The sequence below is a fragment of the Cetorhinus maximus genome, chromosome 18 (assembly GCF_964194155.1).
Source record: "Cetorhinus maximus chromosome 18, sCetMax3.hap1.1, whole genome shotgun sequence".
In the NCBI taxonomy this organism is placed as follows: domain Eukaryota; kingdom Metazoa; phylum Chordata; class Chondrichthyes; order Lamniformes; family Cetorhinidae; genus Cetorhinus; species Cetorhinus maximus.
Genome location: NC_135896.1, coordinates 67082571 through 67105070, shown reverse-complemented (window position 1 = coordinate 67105070; position 22500 = coordinate 67082571). Strand labels below are relative to the sequence as shown.

Sequence of the window (22500 nt, the reverse complement as noted above, 5' to 3'; positions counted from 1 at the left end):
TGCAATTGATGTCAACATTTTCTGGTTGGGACTCTTACAGAAATCTGAATTTTTTGTACTTTGTTTTTCTGAAGTTACCACAGCTGTGTTTTTTTAAATGTAAATCTATACAATGTATATATCCCAAAGTGACTCAGTTGGGATCTGTTAATATTTTTTATTGTTGAAAATTGTTTAATATGTGAACGCACATCTTAAGGCTACTGTGATTGGGGCAAGTTGCATCTGTTTTCTGCCCTGCCCTGTATAAAATAGAATCCACATCAGTATAGTAATCTTTTGAACATGCTTTGAAAATGTATAAATGTTTTTCTGTCACAATTTTTTTTATAAGTGGATCAACTTCACAGTAATCCAGATGTTTGATAATGGCACTTAGGAATGGAACACTTCTTGACTTTTGTGACAGAGCTAAGCACTCAAGTCAGGTATATCATGCATTAAGTGTCAAGTAAAAATTTGTATATACTCTCCCAATAATGTTCCATGACCAAATGTCAAAGAGCCTCTTTTGTACCAGTGGTATTTTCATTTTCCTCTTCATCTTTCCTCTGGGTGACATTCAGTTTCTGAATTAAAGGTACTGTAGTTTTATGGCACTGTTTTGCCTTACTTGGACGTGTTATAACGGCCCAAACACATTTTGTGTCAGACGCTTTCATCTGTAAGAGAGGCAGCACTGAACACATTAGTCTGGCTGTATTTGCATGCAGATCCCAGAAACGAAAGGTTTACATTCGAACACTGAGGATCACTTAGGTTGTGATTATTCAATAGCCACCACTATAACGCCAACAGCTGTAGCAAGGAGTTTGTACCTATCAAAATGCTCCTGAAATTTGGACTGCCTTTTTCTGCAAATCATGCTTCTGACACCCTGAGAGAATTCTTGATACTTAAACAAATGTAAAGGGCTTCACTCCAGGCCATTAAAACTTGAATATATTCAGAGCGCAGGTTCTCAAAACATTTTTTTAAAAATCCTTATGTTTATAGACCATCCAGGTGGTTCAATGGATTAAAGCTGGACTTAGACTACATTGGGGTATATATCACATCACAACAAATTGGGTCTCCTCCTACTATGCTCCAGAGTCACGCCGGGGACTACTTCTGGAGTCGCATTGTCACTTTTGCATTGCTGTGAAGCGACAATGCTTCATAGTGATTTACAAATAGAACTATAATTACATCCTTAGTTCCCCTCAGTGCACAAACTTGTAGAGGCACTAATTAAATTAAGAGACTGCTTAAATTGTAGGAAAGCAAAATAATATGTAAGAGCTAATTAAGAAGATTAAATATCTGTTGTGTTTTCTGATTTATAGATAGACAATTCATTGCATTAATCTATTCTCGTACAGATACCAATATGAAATTAGGAAGCTTTGCAGATAGCAGAGTAGGTACACTTGTCCAATTCCTTATAAAAAATGTTTTCTTAAAATATCTTGTGTAAAGATCTTGTGCTTACTGCATCAAGTTTCCCCTCTTCAAGAACAAGTTCACTTAATCACTAATGTGTTAGCAGCAATGCAGCTTTAAACTAAACCTGTTATTGTTTTCTGTTTTAGTCCTTTTCATATTAAAAAAAATGTCTGCTTTGCCTGATCAAAATCATTTAAATCAACTTTGGTTTGACTTATAAGACAGGGTTACGTTTCATTTGAAGTATCTCCAATTGATATTGTCCCTAATTAGTAGCATACGGTTTAACTGAAAGACTGTGTTGAACGCATTTATTAATTGGAAATGGTCAACTGCGTGCATGTGAAACTTAAATTCCTTGACTGTCTTGACTGTAATTTCTTGGGCTATGTGTAGAATTACTGAGGTGTAACACAATAATTGTTTTTGAAGGAGTAATTTAAAAGGTGACAAATGTTTTTTTTGTTTAAAATAGTTTCCAGTTGCCAGTCAAACTAGCCAAAATAGTGTTAACTGTGGGAACAGGATTTGGTACGTTAGGGTTGCTTGCCATCCATACCAAAATTGACATACCACCTAGTGAAAATTGTCTTCATCAGGGAAGGCACCATTTCAGTACAGAGTTTGCAATGAGAAACTATGCCTGGATTTGTCCATGTTCTAGAATTCTAAATCTTAATATACAGTTATGGTATTTATTAATGAACTGTCAAATTTGGAAATGCAGGCTTCATACATTCCTCACATATTATTATTATTTCTGGTTGTTAGTTTACATTCCGCTGTTAATTTCATTGGTTATCAAAATCTGCAATTTATGCCTTTCGGCAAAAGAAGTTTAAGTTTTTCCATTTTATGACTTGTCATATGGCTTGCAATTTACATTGCAGTTAAATTTTTAACATTAAATGTGCTACAATTTTATTTCCTATCTTACCAAAGCCAACATTAATAGTATACTTTTATGTTTATTTTGCTTTCCGAAAATTCTTTGTTGTGATCGTTGTGCTAACCACTATGTAATTACTAATTACTATGCAATTAAAATTGAAAGTTGAGAGCATTTCAAATGATTACCTCTCTTTTGCTGGAAAAACTGTGGCCTAAATCTTCCGTTCAGCGTGCGGGGATGGGCTCCACATGCCGACGCATACAATGGCGCGTGGTGACGTCGGGCGTGTGCCCCGACGTCATCGTGCGTCATTCCGATCTTCAGTTTGGCAGGCGTGCACTGGAGTTGGCTGCACGCCCGCCGAACTGTCAAAGGCCTGTTAAGGCCATTAATTACCTCATTAAAGCGATTGTCAGGGCTGCCCGTCCAACCTTAAGGTTGGCAAGCAGGTGAAGAGCCCAGGTGGCCTTTGCATTTCTCATGAAACCTCATCCATGGGCGGGATGAGGTTTCATGAAGGGCTTATAAATTAAATAAAAGTTTTTATTAAAATACATAAACATGTCCCAGCTCATGCGACACTGTCACATGAGGGGACATGCCTGAGTAATTTATTTTTTCTTTTTTGCAATGTTTTATTATTAAATTAGTCTCCCTGATGCAGCTCTGTGCCTCAGGGAGACTTCTGCGCTCTTTTGCACGTATGCGCATGCGTGAAAGAGCGCAGGTCCCAACTCTCCCTCCTCCCCCTGCCCGCACAGGTAGCACTCAGCGCTTCTGGGTGCGCATCACGCTGGGCAGGCCTTAATTGACCCGTCCACACACAATGATGGCACGCAGCGGATCGCAGGCGACGATTGGCTCCGCGTCCACCTGTGCCTGCTCCCAAACCTGCTCGCCCAACAGGGAAAAAATTCTCCCCATATATCTGGAACAATTCAGTTGTTTGTCCATTCAGAGGCTCAGTTAATTCCAGATTTCCAGGCTCGCCCTTCAAGTGTTTAATCAGAGCATTCTATGTAATTCTTGCTTAAAACCGAGAAATATTTCCCACATCAGTGTATCCTTACTATGCTAAAGCACTGTGTAGCCTTTCTGAGTTAATCTTTTTTGTTACCATTTTACTGAGCCTAGTCTCTCTGCCCTTTGCACTACTACTATCCCAGTCTATACTCAGATAAATACAGTCCCCTTTTATAACTGCTCGATCATTCTTGCATCTCTCTGTTATTTCCTTGCAAATTTGTTCCTCTACATCTTTCCCACTGGTTGGTGGATTAGAGACTACACTGAACAATATAATTACATCATTTTTTGTTCCTTAGCTGTAGCCAAATAGATTCTGTCTTTGACCCACCTAAGACATCCTCTCTCTCTAGCACTGCAATGTTATCCTTGATCAATCCTGCCAACCCTCCCCCTTTCCTTTCTTATCTTTCCTGAACACCTTGTATCCAGGAATATTTAGTACCCAGGTCTCTATTATAGCCACAACATCATGGAGGGGAGTTCTATGCCTCCCTGCTGTCATATTTGCAGGTAGGGGCACATAAAATGAAACAGATCCCAAGCCTACTGTCTTCCCACCCATCCCTGAGCTGTCCTCCAGATTATGGCAGAGCAGGTAAGGTGTCAACCAACCTTCCCGTTCTTAAGCCTATTGAGGCCTTTACTTGGCCAATGACTAGCTCGTTAAGAGCCTCATTTTGCTTCTACCACGCAAAAAAAAAATGAGCCTTTCCGACATTTACCCGGCAAGATGGCTCCTGCTAAGAAAGGTTGAGAGAAAAAGAAGGGCCGTTCTGCCATCAACGAGGTGGTTACCAGGGAATATACAATAAATATGCACAAGCGTATCCATGGCGTGGGTTTTAAGAGACGCGCTCCTCATGCCATTAAAGAGATCCGTAAATTTGCCGTGAAGGAGATGGGTACTCCAGATGTCCGCATTGATACTCGTTTGAACAAGGCTGTTTGGGCTAAAGGTGTAAGGAATGTTCCATATCGCATTCGTGTGCATTCATCCAGAAAACGCAATGAGGATGAGGACTCTCCTAATAAACTCTACACATTGGTAACTTATGTTCCTGTCACATCCTACAAAGGTCTGCAGACAGTTAACGTTGATGAAAACTAAATTGTAAATGTTCTGTTAAAAATGAACTGCGAATAGCTTCTAGTTTTTTTTTGAAAACTCTACGGATTCCAAAACTGAAATAAAGCAATGCACAAAGTAAAAAAAAAATATGTGAGCGCTCTTCTGAGAGCCAATAAACTTGACCAAAAAGGGGCCAGAACAAGTCAGACATTATAAAAAATTGTAACAGACATGTTAAAAGAAAGTTTTGATTTAATAAAGGGATAATTAAGAGAGAAAAAAAAAATATGTGAGCGTGCTCGCTTAGGTAGCACATATACTAAAATTGGAACGATACAGAGAAGATTAGAATGCCCCTGCTCAAGGATGACAGGCAAATTCGTGAAGCGTTCCAAAATAATATGTGAGCCTTGGGAAGGTGGAGCGAAGGAGGCCAGCCCGCTACTTTTGCAATTTGAGCAAAAAGGTGGGAAGTTGGGGGGGTGGGCTACACCCATTGTAGCTATTGAGGGCACCCCTATTTGCCGCCACCACCCAAGGTCCTTTGTCCCCCTCCCATCACAGCCCCAAAACAGCACCCCCCCCCCACCCCATAATTAGATTGTTCTAAACTAAAACTCTTCTTGAGACCAGAACTACCCAAACAAGGGTCCCATCCCTCCCTGACCAAAAACCCTGGACTTACCTAAGTCCAGTCGGCATGTTGTCTTCTCAGACTCATTGTAGCTCCAATAACCGGCACTACTGCATTCTGGCGCTGCTAGGACTTCACAGCTGCTGGCCAATCAAATTGGCTGGCAGATCTTGAGGGTAGGACTTCCTTTCCTTGAGGGATGGAAGTCCCACTCTCAACTTATTAAAGCCATCCCCAGCAAGTTGTGGAGCAGCCCTTTTTAACGTTGGCAGGCTGAAGACTGACTTTTCTACTGGGGGGGCAGTCTAATTTAGTCCTATCTAATTTGGAACTTCCCCAGCATTGCCTAATATTCCAACGCTATGCATCTTATTCCTCTTTTATATTTCTATATGCTGGTGTCTATGCCCCTGCCAATTTAATTCAAAATCTTCCCAACCACACTAGTGAACCATGTTATGACTGATGCAGTTGGTAAAGCGGAGTTATTTAAAAAATCCCAGAGGGAAACTATAAACAGCTGTCATAACCAATAATTTTAAGTGTTATGCTTGTGATGCGACTCTAAACTCAGGAATCAGACCATTCGTTCTCGAGGCTTTACATTAAACTAAATGAAACATTTTATTAATTTACACAGGTTAAAATATATGTACACATGGCTACAAATTACTACTATCATAACTTTTAACAAATTCACAAACTAATCTCCATTAAGGCAACAGTAACATAGACTTAACCAAACACCAGGCAAAGCATTTTCACCTTACGAATTCAGAATGAGGTTCTTTTCACTGTGGAGACAGTTGGAGGCTTGCAGCTTCCTTTTGATCTTACATTGCTTCTGCCTGCACACCCGAAAACTATTGAAGTTATACCTCCCACAACTGATTGAATTCAAATTCTCACTGTCTCACCAGTCTCTTTGAAATTTATCTTTTAACGATGAAACGCCTTTCATAATTCCAATTTTATTAGTAATATAAACATATTGTTTGGTAGCTGCTAGAAAGGTGTCAGCTTTCACCCCACTTCTTGAATGCCATGTTCAAAAAATGCAAATGCACGCTATCTTTCTTACATATCAAAACTAGTACATATCAAAGCACCCAGATTAGCTGGTTTTAATCCAATTAAGACATACCCTCGGTTTTAAAAGAGAAATATTTTCCAAAATATTTTATACTTTAATAGCTTCATGACATCTCCCTCCTTATCAAAAAATGAGCCATCATAATTCTAAATGATGGCTTCATTTTAATAACCCATCTCACACCATCTCCTATACTTATTACACTATTTACATTACCAGATGCATGCATTAACATAAATATATATATATATATATATACACAAGTCCTTGGTGTCAACATAAATCACTCCAGTTCAGTGTCCAGGTTTTTTTTTTAAATGCCCCAATTTCCTTTAAGTTTCAAACTCTTGATAATGCATCTGTGAACAGATTTTCACTTCCAGTAATATGTATAATATGTAGTTTAAATGGTTGTAACAATAGACTCCATCTGAAAAGCCTTGCACTTTTGTCACAAAATTTGTCCAAAAACTTCAAAGGGTTATGGTCTGTATAAACAATTATTTCTGATGAATTGTTCACAACATAAATTCCAAAATGCTGCAATGCTAACACCAAACTCAAAGTCTCTCTTTCGATCGTTGAATATCTACTCTGTTGTATGTTCAGTTTTCGTGAAAAGTACCCTATCGGTCTTTCAATTCCAGTGTCATCTTCTTGTAACAGTACAGCCCCAATGCCTATGTCGCTTGCGTGAATGGCCAACTTGTACTGCTTGGCATAATAGGGTACTGCCAATACTGGTGTCGTAGTTGATAAAGTTTTCAAACTATTGAATGACTTCTGACACTCCAGTGTCCATTGAAACTTCTTGTTCTTTTTTAATAGTTCTGTCAATGGAGCAACCATTTGGCTAACATTTGGCACAAAATTCATGCCCAGAATTATCAAAGCTTCTTTTGTTGTAGACACTGGGAAATCCACGATAGCCTTGACTTTCACATCTCTCGGAGCTACCTTACCATGTCCAATGGTGTGGCCTAGATACGTAACTTGCCTTTGCAAATTCACTTTTAGCCAAGTTCATCACCAAATTAGCTTCTTGTAGTCAAGTAAATAATTCTTCTAGATGCTGTAAATGCTCCTCCCACACCTGACTGAAAACAATTAGATCATCAATATAAACCGCATAATTACTTAGACTTGCAATTACTTTGTCAACCTTTGAAATGTCGCAGGTGCGTTCTTCATACCAAATGGCATGACTTTAAACTGGTATAGTCCACTTGGCGTTACAAAAGCTGATGTCTCCTTTGCCCTCTTCGACAATGGTACCTGCCAATATCCATTTAGCAAGTTAATCTTTGTGCTAAATTTGGATTGTCTCACTTTCTCAATGCAACCCTCCAACCGTGGTATGGGATATGAATCCGCTTTTGTCACCGCATTTACTTTTCGATAGTCCACCCACAGTCTTTGTGTTCCATCGGTTTCGGTACCAGTACAACAGGCGAACTCCAGTTACTGCAACTAGAAACATGGAAACATAAAAAATTGGAGCAGGAGTAGGCCATTCGAGCCTGCTCCGCCATTCATTATGATCATGGCTGATCATCCAACTCAATAGCCTGCTCCCGCATTCTCCCCATATCCTTTGATCCCTTTCGCCCCAAGAGCTACATATAACTCCTTCTTGAAAACATACAATGTTTTGGCCTCAACTACTTTCTGTGGTAGCGAATTCCACAGGCTCACCACTCTCTGGGTGAAGAAATTTCTCCTCATCTCAGTCATAAATGGTCTACCCTGTATCCTCAGACTGTGATCCCTGGTTCTGGACTCCCCCACCATCGGGAACATCCTTCCTGCATCTACCCTGCCTAGTCCTGTTAGAAATTTATAGGTTTCAATGAGACCCTCCCTCGTTCTTCTGAACTCCAGCGAATATAATCCTAACCGACTCAATCTCTCCTCATGTGTCAGTCCCGCCACCCCAGGAATCAGTCTGGTAAACCTTCGCTGTACTCCCTCTATAGCAAGTACATCCTTCCTCAGATAAGGAGACCAAAAGGATTCCAGGTGTGGTCTCATCAAGGCCCTGTACTCGAATCCTCTGGCTATGAAGGCCAACATACCATTTGCCTTCTTTACCGCCTGCTGCACCTGCATGCTTACCTTCAGCGACTGTTTTGTGAGGACACCCAGATCTCGTTACACATTCCCCTCTCTCAATTTATAGCCATTCAGATAATAATATGCCTTCCTGTTTTTACTACGAAAGTGGATAACCTCACATTTATCCACATTGTACTGCATCTGCCATGCATTTGCCCACTCACTCAGCTTGTCCAAATCACACTGAAGCATCTCTGCATCCTCCTCACAGCTCACCCTCCCACCCAGCTTTGTGTCATCTGCAAATTTGGAGATATTACATTTAGTTCCCTCATCTAAATCATTAATATATATTGTGAATAGCTGGGGTCCCAGCACTGATCCCTGCGGTACCCCACTAGTCACTGCCTGCCATTTGGAAAAAGACCCGTTTATTCCTACTCTTTGTTTCCTGTCTGTCAACCAGTTTTTTATCCATCTCAATACACTACCCCCAATCCCATGCGCTTTAATTTTACATGCCAATCTCTTATGTGGGACTTTGTCGAAAGCCTTCTGAAAGTCCAAATAAGGCACATCCACTGGCTCCCCCTCATCAACTCTACTCGTTACATTCTCGCAAAATTCCAGCAGATTTGTCAAGCATGATCTCCTTTTCGTAAATCCATGCTGACTCTGTCCGATTCTGCTGCTGTTTTCCAAGTGCTCAATTATTAAATCTTTTATAATGGACTCTAGAATTTTCCCCACTACTAACGTCAGGCTGACTGGTCCCTGTTTTCTCTCTACCTCCCTTTTTGAATAGTGGGGTTACATTAGCTACCCTCCAACCTGTAGGAACTGTTCCAGAGTCTATAGAATCTCGGAAGATGACCACCAATGCATCCAATATTTCTAGGGCCACTTCCTTAAGTACTTTGGGATGTAGATTATCAGGCCCTGGGGATTTATCAGCATTCAATCCCATCAATTTCCCCAACACCATTTCCCCACTAATGCTGATTTCTTTCAGTTCCTCCCTCTCTCTAAACCCTGTGTTCCCCAACATTTCTGGTATGTTATTTGTGTCCTCCTTTGTGAAGACAGAACCAAAATATATATTTAGTTGGTCAGCCATTTCTTTGTTCTCCATTATAAATTCCCCAGTCTCAGACTGTAAGGGATATACATTCATCTTCACCAATCTTTTACTCTACACATACCTCTACTATCATAACTTTTAACAAATTCACAAACTAATCTCCATTAAGGCAACAGCAACATGGACTTAACCAAACACCAGGCAAAGCAAAGCATTGAAACTTTTACAGTCTGTTTTTATGTTCCCTGCAAGCTTACTCTCATACTCTATTTTCCCCGTCTTAATCAATCCCTTGGTCCCACTTTGCTGAATTCTAAAGTGCTCCCAATCCTCTGGTCTGTTGTTTTTTTTGGCTAATTTGTATGCCCACTCCTTGGATGTAATACTACCTCTAATTTCCCTTGTAAGCAATGGTTTGGCCACCTTTCCTATTTTACTTTTGCGCCAGTCAGGAATAAACAATTGTTGCAGTTCACCCATGCGCTCTTTGAACTTTGCCATTCCCTATCCACCGTCACCCAATCCATCATAGCCAACTCACCTCTCATACCATCGTAGTTTCCTTTATTTAGATTCAGGACCCTAGTCTCAGAATCAACTACGTCACTCTCCATCTTGATGAAGAATTCTATCATATTATGGTCGCTCATCCCCAAGGGACCTCGCACAACTAGATTGCCAATTATTCCTTTCTCATTACACAATACCAAGTCTAGGATGGCCTGTTCTCTAATTGGTCCAGAAAACCATCCTGTATCCACTCCAGGAATTCCTCCTCTACAATATTGTTAATAATTTGATTTGCCTGATCTATATGCAGATTAAAGTCACCCATAATTACAGATATTCCTTTATTTCATGCATCTCTAATTTCCTGTTTCATGCCATTCCCAACATCACCACTACAGTTTGGGGGTCTATCTACAACCCCCACTAAAGTTTTTTGCCCTTTGATGTTTCTCAGCTCTGTCCATACAGATTCCACATCATTGGAGCTAATATCTTTCCTCACTATTGCGTTAATTTCCTCTTTAACCAGCAATGCAACTCCACCGACTTTTCCTTTTTGTCTGCCCTTCCTAAATACTGAATACCCCTGGATGTTCAGTTCCCATCCCTGGTCACCCTGCAGCCATGTCTCAGTCATCCCGACTATATCATACCTGTTAACCAGACTCAATTACGTCATTTTGAAGCATGAAATCAATTTCTTTTTGTACTTGTGATAACTTTGCTTGATTTAATCTATAAGGTTGTTACCTCACTGAGGATGATATACATACCTCGTGAAGCTAAATTCCCAACTTATTTCCACAAATAGATTTATATGACAGCAATAGCTTTTCTAAATCACTTTGACACTTGCTTGGAAGGTAACTCAATATTGCATTTAAATTTTCAAACACCCCCCTCATTATCCAATTTGATTAGAGGAAAATCAGTTTCAGAGTCCTGCACTTCTACCTCCTTCTCATCATCTACCATCACGAACATGTCTTTTTGTTCCTCTTCCCTGTCAAAGTACTTTTTAAGCATATTTACATGACACACACTCTGCTTCTTTCTTCTATCTGGAGTATTTATTAAATAATTTACTTCACTCAATTTCTTTTCAATACTGTAAGGCCCACTAAATCTTGCATTTAATGAAACCCCGAGTACTGGTAACAAAACTAATACTTTCTCTCCAGAAACAAAGCTGTGAATTTTAGCCTCCTTATCTGCTTTCACTTTCATTACATGCTGTGAGATCTTTAAATGTTCCCTCGCCAACTCACATGCTCTGTTCAATCTTTCCCTGGAATTTGATACGTAATCCAGGAGAGTAGACTCTGAATTTTGACCCACCAATTTCTCATGAATCAATTTCAGTGGTCCTCTTACTTCATGGCCATAATCTAGCTCAAAAGGGCTAAAACCATTCGATGCATTAGGAGCGTCTCTAATAGCAAATAACAAAAATGGAATTCCTGTATCCCAATCCTGTGCATAATCAAGACAGCATGCTCTTATCATAGTTTTTAAAGTTTGATCATCTTTCCAAAGCTCCTTGTGACCCCGGATAATAAGCTGTTGACTTAAACTGTTTTATCCCCAAACTGTTCATTACTTCCTTAAACAGCTGTGACATGAAATTTGGCGCCTGATCTGATTGTATTTCTTTAGGTAAACCATATCTTGTAAAAAATTTAATTAACTCCTCCACAATCTTCTTAGTTTCTAATATTACTTAAAGGCACTGCTTCAGAAAACCTTGTAGACACATCCATTATTGTTAATAAATACTGATTTCCACTTTTAGTCTTAGGAAGGGGTCCCACATAACCTGGTAAAAGGTTCTTCAAATGCTGGTACTGGAATTAAAGGCGCAGGCTTAATAACTGCTTGTGCTTTTCCTGTTACTTGACACATGTGTCAGGTTCTACAGAATTTGACTACATCCCTACGCAATCCTGGCCAAAAAAAAACCTCTGTATCTTTTCCTGTGTTTTCCTCATTTCTGAATGTCCCCCCATTGGAATTTCATAAGCAGTCCTCAGAATCACATTTCTATAACTTAATGGGATAGCAATCTGATGCACCTCCCTCCAGCTTTCATTTGCTGAGACATGATCCAACTGGCACTTTCTCATTAATATATTCCCTCGAAGATAATAACATACTGGAATATATTTTGCTTTGGTTTCTGAATAAGCTTTCTGATGTGTTTTAATTGCAAATAACTCCATTAAACTGTTTGAGTTAAACACTCAACTGAACTGTCCTGTATTCTTCGTCCTGAACAATGTTATCAAATACAGTGCCAGCTAATTGGATTTCGACACCACCTTCTTGCCTTTGAACTGCCTGCTTATCTTGAAAAACTCAGCAGGTCTGGCAGCATCGGTGGAGAAGAAAAGAGTCGACGTTTCGAGTCCACATGACCCTTCAACAGAACTGGTTTTTGTTTTTGTTTTTGTTTTGGATTTCCAGCATCCGCAGTAGCTTTTTGTTTTTATGCCTGCTTATCTTGTTTATTTTGTTCTTCCCGGCGGGCCTTTGATCTCATTATAACACAATCAGGAAACAATCCAGGATGTTTCTTCTGTAGCACTTCTGTTGAAAACACTTCTACAGGCTGCACAACTACCACAGGCATCACCTGCATTTGCAATCCAGTTATATCATTACCCAGAATAAATTGAACCCCTGCAATGGGCAATTTTTCCACCACTCCAACTATAATCACACCAGTCTTCCATCTGCTCTTTAAATTTACCTTCTACAACGGAATAGATTTAGCATCTCCATGAACCCCACTTATTATTACCTTCTCCTGCAGCATTGCCTCTGAACAACAAATATCACTATCCCACAACATTATGGATTAACTAGCCCCTGTGTCTCTTAATATTTTAACAACTTTACCTACTCCACCCTGTACGCATGGAAAGACTTTCCCTTCACATACAAAGTCTTTAAACATTTCTGCGACTTGCTCCTCAGAATTCTCTTGAGTAAACTGTGAACACATTCCCACTTCTTTATCTTTCACTGATTCTCCCCGTTTCACCTGTACACAAACCACTGGTTTCTCCTGTGCCTGAACCTCAGAACCCACAGTCCTTTTACTTGCAGAGTTTTTCTGTACCCCAATAATTCCTACAGATTTTTCCTGCAACCTCCAACACACTGACTTCGTATGCCCTGCTTTATTACAATGAAAACACCTCAATTTTCGATTGTCACTTCTACCTTCAGCACCTTCCTTTTTGTTCTGAGAAAAGACTTCCTGGGAACTGCCAGCTACTCCTCTTCCCTGACTACCTACCTTCCTTTCACCTTCCCACTTTTTATCCTTTTCCAATTTGAAAGGGTGACGGAAAAAAGGCTTAGCTCTATGAACTAACTCATAATCATCAGCTACCTCTGTTGCTTGTCTTACAGAATCGATCCTCTGTTCCTCCACATGAATTCTCACTATCGAAGAGATTGAATCTTTAAATTCTTCCAAAGGAATGACTTCCCTAAAAACTGTATATGTTGTCTCTATTTATAATGCCCATATCCACTGTTCAAAATTACTTTGTTTTACTCTTTCAAACTCAGTATAAGTTTGCCCAGACTGTTTTCTCATATTCCTAAATTTCTGCCTGTATGTTTCAGGATCCAACTCATATGCACTCAAAATAGCTTTTTTCACCACATCATAATTCACCGACATGTGTTCTGAAAGCGAAGCATATACCTCAAGCCCCCGACCTAATAACTTAAGACTGTAGTAATAATGCCCAGTTTTCCTGTGGCCATTTCATATGTTTAGCTAGCTTCTCAAATGAAACCAAGAATGCTTCAATATCTGTTTCCTCAAACTTTGGAAAAGCTTGTGCAAATTTAAACAAATCTCCACTGGGTTCTACTCTGGAGACAAATCCTTCCTCATCTACTGAAGTCTCTTTTCTAACTGCCAACGTTTTCAGTTGGAATTTTCTTTCTCTCTCTTTCCTCCTCCTCCATCTTTGCAATTTCTAATTCCCTTTTAAAAGCAATTTCTCTGTCCTTTGCTTCTAATTCAAGCTTTTTCATTTGCAGCTGAATTCTCACTACCTCCAGCTGTGACTCACTAGTGTCAGGTTTCACTTCCAACTGTAGATGGTGTGGTATACTTTTAATTATATCAGATTTCCTAGCTCCTGCAGGTAACCCCAATGGTAACCTATCTGCCAACTCTGTTAACTTGTTTTTGGTTATTTTCTCCAACCGACTCAGAGTTATCTCTTCTACTCCCAGGCAAGTTTTAGTAATTGCCATAGACAGTTGGGGAGACAGTTGGAGGCTTGCAGCTGCCTTTTGATCTTACATTGCCTCTGCCTACACACCCGAAAACTACTGAAGTTATACCTACCACCACTGATTAAATTCAAATTCTCATTGGGCAGGATCTTCTGGTCAGTGAGCGGGGGCGGGGCCCGCTTGCCGACACGTAAAATGATGCGGGGTGATGTTGGGTGGAACTCCCGACGTCATTCTGCGTCATTTCCATTTTCAGGTCAGCGGGGAAACAGCTGAGTTGGATGCGCACCCGCCGACCTGTCAACGACCTATTAAGGCCAAGTACTAAACCAATTCAGCTCATTAATGGACCTGCCCGTCCAACCTTAAGGTTGGTGGGCAGGCCGGGAGCCCAGGCGGGCTTGTGAAAAAATATGAAACCTCATCCACTGGCAGGATGAGGTTTCATGAGGGTATTTAAATTTTAATGAAAGGTTTAAATATAAGTTATGGACATGTCCCAACTCATGTGACAGTGTCACATGAGGGGACATGGCAGGGAAAAATTTAAATTCCTTTATTAAAAGTTGAAAATCTGAGCCGATCTCCCTGAGGCGGCACTTAACCTCAGGGAGATCTGGGCGCTATTTCGCGCGTATGCGCAAAAGAGTGCACTCCCGGCTGAGGGAATCCCCCCTGCCCGCACAGGGAGTGCATAGTGCTGTAAGGCATAGTGCCTTAATTGGCCTGCCCATGTAATGGGCCGATCGGGAACCCACCTGCTCACACCTGCTCCTGCTCTTCCCCCACAACGGGGGGAAAATTTTGCCTATTGTCTCACCAGTCTCTTTGAACTTTACCTTTTAACAATGAAACCCCTCTTATAATACCAACTTTATTAGTAATATAAACATATTGCATGGTAGCTGCTAGAAAGGCATCAATTTTCACCCCACTTCTTGAATGCTGTACTTAAAAAATGCAAATGCACACTATCTGTCTTACATATCAAAGCACCCAGAGTAGCTGGCTCTAATCCAATTAAGACATATCTGCAGACTAAGCTTCTGTTTTAAAAGAGAAATATTTTCCAAAATATTATATATATTAATAGCTTCATGATAACCGCCCCGTGAGGACATTGGCCCCAGACCTGCTAAGGTGTAACCCATCCCTTTTGAATCGGTTCCTTTTGCCCTAGAACTGGTCCCAATGCCCCAAGAATGTAAAGGCCTCCCTCCTGCACCATGCTTCAAGCCATGCATTGACCCTCGCTATCTTCCAGTTTGTATTCTTGCTAGCGTCTAGCACTGGGAGTATTCCAGAGATTACCACCTTTGAAATCCTACTTTTTAACTTCCTCCCGCGCTCCTGAAAATCTGACCTCATGGCCTCGGTATCTGCCCTGTCTATGTTGCTGGTACCAATGTGCTCACTCCCATCCACCTACAGAATAATCTGCACTCTCTTGTGATGTTCTTCATCCTGGCATAAGGAAGACAAAACACCGTGCGGGACTCAATGACGGCTGTGGAATTGCCTTTCTGTCCCCCAAACCATGGAATCTCCTATAAAAACTGGATTTCTACACATTGCTGTTCCCTCCTGTATAGGCCCATGGCCATTGGTGCAAGGATCTGGTCTGCACTCCTTCAAGGTATCATCACTTCCAGCAGCCTTCAACACCAAGTATGTGTTTGAGAATGGCACACACCATGAACACTCCTGTGCTTCCTGCCTCTTCCTACTCTTACTGATGGCTCAACCGGAACTCTTGCTGCCTGTGAGGTGGCCACCTTCTGCAAAGTACGATCCAGAAAACTCTCATTCTTCCTGATGCTCTGCAGTGACCCTAGCTGCCCCTTAAAGTTGGAAATCCTGAGCTTGAGCTCAAGCAATTGGAGACATTCCCTACACACGTGGTCAGCCGTGGAGCATCCTGTAGTTCCCACATAACACAGTAATTGCGAGTAACAATTAGAGATATAACAGGTTTAAAATAATTAGAAAGACAGAGAAATGGCAGGTGGAAAGAACAAAAGGGAAGGTCTGTGATTGAATGGAAGACAAGAGAGATTAATTGCAAAAGGGATGATGATTTGAAGAAAAGGGTGGAAATCAGATTGGCAGAGGTAACATGGAAGACAAATTTGTTGAGTGCATCAGGGAATGTTTCTTAGAGCAATACGTTGCAGAACCTACCCGCGAACAGGCTATTTTGGATCTAGTAATGTGTAATGAGGTAGGATTAATAAGATATCATAGTTAAGTATCCTCTCGTGGGTAGCGGTCACAACATGGTAGAATTTCAAATTCAGTTTGAGGGTGAACAACTTGGGCCTCAAACCAGTGGTCTCAACTTAAATAAGGGCAATTAGAGGTATGAAGAAAGAGTTGTCTAAAGTGGGCTGGGAAAATAGATTAAGGGGCAGATCAGTGGATGAGCAGTGGCAGACATTTCATGACATTCAGCAAAGATTTATCCCGGTCAAAAAGAAGGACTAGATGAGAAGGATGAACCACCCATGGTTAACAAAGGTTGTCAAGGAGAGTATCCAATCAAAAACTAAGGCATACAAAGCGGTGAAAACTAGTCGTCACCAGAGGATTGGGAATTTTTTAAGAACCAGCAGAGGATGACTAAAAAGCTAATAAAGAGGGAGAAAATTGGTTATGAAAGTAAATTGGCAAGAAATATAAAAACAAACAACAAGAGCTTCTATGGATATATAAAAAGTGTGGCTAAAGTGAGTGTGGGACCTTTGGAGGATGCAACTGGAGAATTGATAACGGGGAACAGGGAAATAGCAGTTAATTTAAACCAATATTTTGCACTGGTCTTCACAGTGGAGGACACAATAAGCATCCCAAAGATATCAGATAAGCAAGGAGCTAGTGGGAAGAAAGATCTTGTAACAGTCTCCATCATGAGGAACAAAGCATTTGACAAACTAATGGGACTAAAGGCAGACAAGTCGCCAGGACCTGATGGCCTGCACCCAAGAGCTTTAAAGGAAGTGGCTGCAGAGATAGTGAAGGCATTGGTTAAAATATTCCAGAACTCACTGGATTCTGGGAGGGTCCCAGTGGATTGGAAAACCGCTAATGTGATGCCCCTGTTCAAGAAGGGAGGGAGACAAAAAGCAGGAAACTGTAGGCCAGTCAGCCTAACATCTGTCGTTGCGAAAATGCTAGAGTATTATTAAGGAAGAAATAACAGGACACTTAGAAAAGCTTTACGTAATCAAACAGAGTCAGCATGGTTTTGTGAAAAGGAAATCATGTTTGACAAATTTGCTAGAGTTCTTTGAGGATATAACAAGCAGAGTCGATAAAGGGGAACCAGTAAATGTAGAGTATTTGGATTTCCAGAAGGCATTCGAGAAGGTGCCACATAAAAGGTTATAGGAGCTCACGGTATTGGATGTAATGTACTATCATGGATTGAGGATTGGTTAACACACACAAGACAGAGAGTCGGGATTAATGGGTCTTTTTCAGGTTGGAAAGACGAAACTAGTGGAGTGCCACAAGGATCAGCCCTAGGGCCTCAATTATTTACTATCTGTATTAATGACTTGGAGGAGGGGACCGAGGGTAATGTATCCAAGTTTGCTGACAATACAAAAATAGGTGGGAGGGCATGTTGTAATGAGGACGTATGAATCTACAAAGGGATATAGATAGGTTGAGTGAGTGAGAGGAAATCTGGCAGATATCGTTTAATGTAGGAAAGTGTGAGGTCATGCAGTTTGGCAGGAAAAAATCAAAAGGCAGACTATTAATTAAATGGAGAGAGACTCCAAAAAGTGTAGCACAGAGAGGGCTGTGTGTTCTTGTGCATGAAACACAAAAAGTTAGCATGCAGGTGCAACAAGCAATTAAGAAGGCATATGAAATTTTGGCCTCTATTGCTAGTGGGTTGGAGTTTAAAAATAGGGAAGTCTTGTTACAACTGTACAGGGTGTGGTGAGGCTGCACCTGTGCACAGTTTTGGTCCCCGTATTTAAGAAAGGATATACTGGCATTGGAGGCAGTTCAAAAGAGATTCACTGGGCTGATTCCTGGGATGAAGGGTTTGACTTATCAAGAACAGCTAAACAGGTTAGGCCTTTATTCATTAGAGTTTAGAAGAATGAGGGTGATCTTATTGAAATGCACAAGATTCTGAGGGGGCTTGACATGGTAGATGTTGAGAAGATGTTTCTATTAGTGGGGAAATCTTGAACCAGGGGCATAGTTACAGAATAAGGGGACACTCATTTAAAACTGAGATGCAAAGGAATTTCCTCTCTCAAGAGGGTATTGAATGTCTGGCATTCCCTACCCCAGAGAGTTGTGGGGGTTAGATCACTGAAAGTATTTGGAGTAGATAGATTTTTGAAATATCGGGGAGTTGAGGGCTGTGAAGAGCTGGCACAAAGAGGAGTTGAGGCCTGGGGCAGCTCAGCCATGATCTTACTGAATGGCAGGAGAGGCTTGAGGGGCTGAATGGCCTACTGCTGCTCCTACTTCTTATGTTCTTATGAAATGGGACAACTAAAGAAACAAAAAATCGCTCAAGGAGATGATAATGGGAAAAGCAGAATTATTGCCAAGTTGCTGCCCAAAACAAGAGAAGATAGAAAATGGTTATGATCTGAAATTCTTGAACTCAATATTGAGTCCAGAAGGCTATAAAGTGCCTAAATGAAAGATAATTTGCAGTTCCCTTCGTGTTCCTGAATCATGGAATGTTTATAGCATAGAGAGAAGCTAATATGGTCTGTTCAGCCTCTGCTGTTCCCTGCAAGAGCAATTTAGCTCATTCCACTCCCCGCCCTGTCCACATAGCCATGCAATATTTTTTTCCTATAGCTGCTTATCCAATTCCCCTTTAAAATCCACGATTAAATCCAACTTCCCCTTTCAGATATTCCATTCAAGGTCATAACCTCTTGCTCTATAAAACATAATATCTCGTGTTGTCTTTGATTCTTTTGCCAATCACTTTAAATCTGTGACTGCTGTTCTTGGTACTTGAACTGTGATTTCTCAAACATATCTAAAGAGAATAACTTCTGCAATCTGTCTGAGCCACTGAAGTCCCTCATCCCCAGAACCCCGTTTAAAGCCTTCACATCCTTTCTGAAGTGTGACACAGTACTCAAGTTGAGGTGGAACTGTGTTTCATGACGATTCATCACAACATCCTTGCTTTTCTACTCTATGCCTCTATTTATAAACCCCAGCATCCCATGTACCTTTTATCCACTTCCTCAACTTGCCTTATTACCTTCAATGATCTTGCATATACACTCCCTTTAGAATTGCACCTATTAGTGTATATTGCCTCACCTCGCTCTTCCTACTAAAATGTATCTCTTCACACTTCTCTGCATTAAATTTCATTTCTCATGTGTTCACCCATTCTGCCAGTCCACTTGAGGTCTATCACTATCCTCTTCGTCGTTGACTATACTTCCGAGTTTTGTGTCAGCTGCAAATTTTGAAACTCTGCCCTGTGCATCTAAGTCTAGATCACTAATCTTGTTATGATCTCGGTAGAGACCAGTAACATTTTTATTTTTTGTTAGGAAATCCGAAAATCTGGGTAATTACAAAAAGAATGAAACCACAAGGTTCATGGTTTAAAACAAAAGAATTTTACTACACAAAAATCAAAGAACATGAATACTAATAACTACACTTTGTCTTTGTCAGTTATGTTAATGCTATTAAAAGTACAATGAACACAGTGACTCATACTCTAAACTGAGCCTCCTGAATCAACTTTCCTTCTACACCCATTTGACTTACAACCCCAATGACTCAAATCAGACACTCAACATAAATTTGAAGATTAACCACTTGGTCTGAGTGCTGTTTCAAAGATTCGTAGAAGGGCTGAGATTCCTTGACCTTCTGCTTACTAGTGTCTTACCCTGGGGTCAGTGCTGTCCTGGGTCTAATTTTCTAGAGTCTTGCATCTAAAACTCTCTCTCTCTCTCTCCCTTTTCTCAGATTGGCTATTCCTAGAAGTCCAACTCATGTTAGCGAAGTCCTTCAGTTAACAGGAGTTTTAAACTCTTTTAGCCAACACCCAAAATCTCAACTGAATTCTGCTGGAAAGAGATGCTCCCTGCTCTGCAGCCAGTTTGTTCTAATCTAAAACTAAAATCCAGTTTGAGACCAGAACCACTCACACAATCTGCTCCCCCTATAATTAACTTCTTGTTGAGCCTTTTTCTATTGTTCATCTCTCAGGAAACTTGGTCACATGACAGGCAGACAGCAAAGTGGAGTTGAGACCACAATCAGATCAGCCATGATCTTTTCGAATGGTGGAGCGGGCTCGAAGGGCTGAATGGCCTACTGCTCCTAAGTTCTGTGTTCCTATGATCAGTTATGGGAAGCATTGTGCTTTACCAGATATCATCTCTCAGAGATACCCAGTTCATAAAGGGACCATTATCCCAACATAAAATATAGATTTCTCCCCAAAAGCACATGGGCCATTACAATATATATCAAGCAAAACAATACTTCTAGTACCAATCCATGGGGAACATTACTGTATACCTTCCTTCAGTCCGAAAGACGTGGTGGCACCATTACTTTCTGTTTCCTGTTACACAGTCAACTTTGTATCCATGTTGTTACTGTCCCTTTTATTTGATGGGCAGAATTTTTCCCTCGCCGGGTGGCCGGGCCCAGGAGTGGCTGCGAAACCGACTACCATTCGTGATCGGCCTCCAACAGCGATTTCATAGAGTCATAGAGATCTACAGCACAGAAAAAGGCCCTTCAGTCCATCGAGCCTGCGCCTGCCAAATAAGTACATAATTATTCTAATCCCATTTTCCAGCACTAGGCCATGGCATCGCAAGTGCACATCCAAATACTTCTTCAATGTTATGAGGGTTTCTGCCTCTATCACCCTTTCAGGCAGTGAGTTCCAGATTCCCACCACTCTCTGGGTGAAAAAATTCTTCCTCACATCCCCTCTAAACCTCCTGCCCCTTACCTTAAATCTATGCCCCCCTGGCTATTGATCTCTCTGCACCAAAGGGAAAAGTTCCTTTCTGTCTACCCTATCTATGCCCCTCATAATTTTATACACCTATTAACGGCCAGACAGTGTGAAACGCACGCTGGGAGCTTCAGTGCTGCTCGGCTGGGGGCGGGAGGAGCGCGAGCACTGAGGTGCACTGACAGCTCCCTGAAGGCACAGAACTTTTAACATATGAGATAAAAATGTCCCCACATGGTCACATGATGAGGGACACGTGAAAAAGGATGTTAACATTTTTTTATTTTTTGTTTAGTAAGAAACATCATCCTGCCCATGGATGAGGTTTCGTTCAAAATGCAAAGGCCGTCTGGCTTATTCGCCCACCCACCAACCAAACGGTTGAGCAGGCAGCGAAAAATACAGCTTAATTAATAGGCCTCTTAATCTTTCCCTGTAACTCAACTCCTCAACATCCTAGTAAATCTTCTCTGCACTCTCTCAATCTTACTGATATCCTTCCTGTAGTTAGGCGACCAGAACTACACACAATACTCCAAAGTTGGCCTCACCAAAGTTGTCTTATACAACCTCATCATAACATCCCAACTCCTATACTCAATACTTTGAGTTATGAAGGCCAGTATGCCAAAAGCTTTCTTTACAACCCTGTCTACCTGTGACGCCACTTTCAGGGAATTATGTATCTGAACTCCCAGATCCCTTTGTTCCTCCGCACTCCTCAGTGCCCTACCATTTACTGTGTATGTCCTACCTTGGTTTGTCCTTCCAAAATGCAACACCTCACACTTTTCCGCATTATATTCCATCTGCCATTTTCTGGCCCATTTTTCCAGTTGGTCCAGATCCCTCTGCAAGCTTTATAAGCCTTCCTTGCTGTCCACAACACCTCCAATCTTAGTGTCATCAGCAAACTTGCTGATCCAATTTACCACATTATCATCCAAATCATTGATATAGACAACAAACAACAATGGTCCCAGTACAGATCCCTGAGGCACACCACTAGTCACAGACCTCCAGTCTGAGAAGCAATCATCCACTACCACTCTCTGTCTTCTCCCACACAGCCAATTTCGAATCCAGTTTACAACCTCTCCATGGATACCAAGTGTCTGAACCTTCTGAACTAACCTCCCATGTGGGACCTTGTCAAAGGCCTTACTAAAGTCCCTGTAGACAACATCCACAGCCTTTCCTTCATCTACTTTCTTGGTAACCTCCTTGAAAAACTCTACAAGGTTCGTTAAACACGACCTACCACGCACAAAGCCATGCTGACTATCCTTAATCAGCCCTTGGCTGTTCAAATAATTGTATATCCGATCTCTCAGAACACCTTCCAATAATTTACCTACAACTGATGTCAGGCTCACTGGCCTGTAGTTACCTGGTTTACTTTTGGTGCTTTTTTTAAACAACGGAACAACATGAGCTACCCTCTAATCCTCCAGC

At 41.1% G+C, this 22500-nt stretch overlaps 1 protein-coding gene, 1 non-coding gene and 1 pseudogene across 3 annotated transcripts in view; all 3 read left to right on the top strand.

Moving 5' to 3' along the window:
* The window catches only part of npas3 (neuronal PAS domain protein 3), a 1500089-nt gene that overhangs the window by 108903 nt on the left and 1368686 nt on the right, over positions 1–22500 (top strand). The gene's annotated exons all lie outside the window — the stretch shown is intronic.
* LOC144693490 (large ribosomal subunit protein eL31 pseudogene) lies at positions 4080–4458 on the top strand (annotated as a pseudogene).
* On the top strand, positions 4714–4819 carry LOC144693588 (U6 spliceosomal RNA). The gene has a single exon (XR_013579571.1). It is a non-coding gene; the product is annotated as a U6 spliceosomal RNA (small nuclear RNA).